Below are 2921 nucleotides of genomic sequence, written 5' to 3'. Positions count from 1 at the left end.
GCCTTCATTGGATCAATGAGAGGTGCAAAGGAGGAACATGCCAATCCAAGGACAGGAGACAACATGGAGTTTGGAAAAAGCTTTAGCTTTAGAGACCCAGGGACTATTTTGGCATTCCTCCCAATGGTGATAAGACTTGGGGACTAGCTTATGCTGACCAGGTGCACAACAGATGATGTATAGCAAATGGAAAGACAAGTGTTAATAATAAAAAAAAATTCAGTCCAGAGTGTTCAAGTTTGAGTACACTTTTTGTGCAAGACACTCAGCAGGATGCACTTTTTACCAGAAGGTTACAAGATGTTCATAGACTCATGAGCCAGAGCTAGGAGAGTTGATTGACAGATATTTTGTTTTCTTAAAGCAAAAACTTCTTTTATTGTAAACTGAGTCTGTTTCATCCAATGTCTAAAGAGAAAGAAGAGCATATGACTTGAACAAAGAAGATAAATGCACTTTTTTGAAAGACTTCAAAGAAGGATATGTTCATCTCTGTGAAGACATTATTGTGCATTCATCAGCATTCTACTTGCATGATGGATCAGAGCATCCTTCCACATGGAAAGAAGCTGAAAAGCATAGTGGTCAAGAACATTTTGGGACACCTGGGTGGCTCAATCAGTTGAGTGTCAGACTCTTCATTTCCACTCAGGTCCTGATCCCAGGGTCGTGGGATTAAGCCCCGTGTCAGGCTCTCAGAATCTTGGGATTCTCCCTCTCCCTCTCTCCCAACTTAAAAAAAAAAAAAAAAAAAAAAAAAAAAAAAAAAAGTCAAGGGAGTAAGTACAAGGATAACCATTGCATAATTAAAAAAAAAGAAAAAAGGACATTTGATTAACATTCAGTTTTAGAAGCTTTATACCCATGATAGGCCAGCATATAGGACTTTTTAAAGAAGTTTCCCTTTAGGGTTTGTTCCTTGGATTAGAAATTGTAGGCCTTTGGTATTTTTTTGTCAAGCACTTTCAGAATTCATGATTTTGGTTCAGGGCTGGTAATATTGCGCCATTTTCTTCTTCCTCACAAAAATATTTTTGGATATGTGCCAGAATGACAATCATTGGATACTAATTCCACTGCATGTGACCTTGGGCAAATTACCTGAGCTCTTTGTACCTGTTTTCTTACTTGTAAAATGATAGTAATAACGACTCTGCTAGAGTGCACCTCGTGGCTCAGTCAGTTAAGCATCTGACTCTTGTTTCGGCTCAGGTCATGATCTCACGGTTCGTGGGTTCCAGTCCCGTGTCAGACTCCGTGCTTGCAGCACAGAGCCTGCTTGGAATTCTCTCACTCCCTCTCTCTTTCTCTCTCTCTCTCTCTCTCTCTCTCTCTCTGCCCCTCCCCTTCTCACTTTCTTTCTCTCTCAAAATAAATAAAGTTAAAATTTTTTTCAAAAAAGAATGACATCTCTGCTATAGATTAAAATGTGTTCCCCAAAAGTTTGTATATTTAATTCCTAATCCCCAATGTGATGGTATTTGGAGATGGGGCCTTTGGGAGATAATTAGATTTGAATAGGCTCTATAATAACATTAGTGCCCTTATAAAAAGAGAAATCATAAAGCTCACATTCTTCCTCTCCCTTACGCTATCTTTCTTTCTGCTGTGTAAGGACACAGGGAGAAGAAGGCCATCCACAAGCTGGGAAGACAATTCTCAAGAGAAATCAATCATGTTAGCACCTTGATCTTAGACTTCTACCCTCCAGAACTGTGAGAAAATTAATTTCTGTTGTTTAAGTCAGCCTGGTCTGTGGTATTGTGTTATGGTGGCCAAAGCTAAGACAATCTCCCTTTGGAGTGATTGTCAGCATTAAATGACATGACACATGTAAAATATGTGCACATGTCTGACACATGACATGGTAAGTGCTTGGCAACTGTCACCCATTATTATTAGAAAAATAAAGTTTACCTGCCAAGTAAAATGAATGTTTGTGTTTGGTGAGAGCACCTTTCTCCTGGACAACTCTGAACAAACACTAACCAGCATATTTCTGAAGACATATTCCAACATATTTCTGTGAAAGAATGTCAGCTTTGTGTCCCAAATGAAATGGTGTTTTCCAAATCTCTCTGTTCACGAGAGATCTGTCAGGGTATGTAAATATAGAGTCCTAAGAACATTAGCTAGAATCACTGGCATGTGGGTGTCAGTGAGAAAATGCAGGAGCATAGGGCGATCCCTGTTCCAGTGGCTTCTCACAGAGCCTTCCCTGACCATTCACTCTGTACAGAGGAGTCGCCTCTCCCCACTATTCTTGATCCTGTTACCCTGCTTTAGTTTTCCTCATAGCACCCGACATTACAAGCTTTGCTGTACATTTTCTGTCTCCTCACTGGAGAGGAAGTGGCATAAGGAAAGACCTAATTCTTTGTTCCCACTGTTGTATCCCCCACTACTTGAACACTCTCCAATACATGTGTTGAATGAGTGAGTGAATTTACTACAGTGGCGAAGAACATGAACTTTGGCATCAGCCTTCAAACCTTGGCTCTGCCCCTTAGTGTGCTTGACTATGGGCAAGTTACTCACCTTGGTGAGCCTTGGTTTTCTCATCTGTAAAATAGAAAAAGAATGAAATAAGAAAATATTTAGAAAGTGTTTAGCACAGTGCCGGCATCTAGTCAGCAGTGAACTAGCTATGATCATTTTCTCATTCTCCCCCTGACCTGCAGGAGAGGGAGTGGTGCCTTATTTCCCTGAAGCAAGAACTGCTTTCTCTGTGAGCCTGCTGCCATGAGAGCAGAATGAACAGGAAGACAGGACACAAACAAACTGGGGACCGGGGAGCAGGGAGCAGGGGAGTGGGCAGCAGTGCCGACCCCAGGAGAGGCACTGTAAAAATAAGGCTGTGGACCCACAATTAAAAACAAAACATCGGGGCGCCTGGGTGGCTCAGTCGGTTAAGCGTCCGA

This window comes from Lynx canadensis, chromosome C2, assembly GCF_007474595.2.
Source record: "Lynx canadensis isolate LIC74 chromosome C2, mLynCan4.pri.v2, whole genome shotgun sequence".
In the NCBI taxonomy this organism is placed as follows: domain Eukaryota; kingdom Metazoa; phylum Chordata; class Mammalia; order Carnivora; family Felidae; genus Lynx; species Lynx canadensis.
This window is presented reverse-complemented; position numbering follows the sequence as displayed.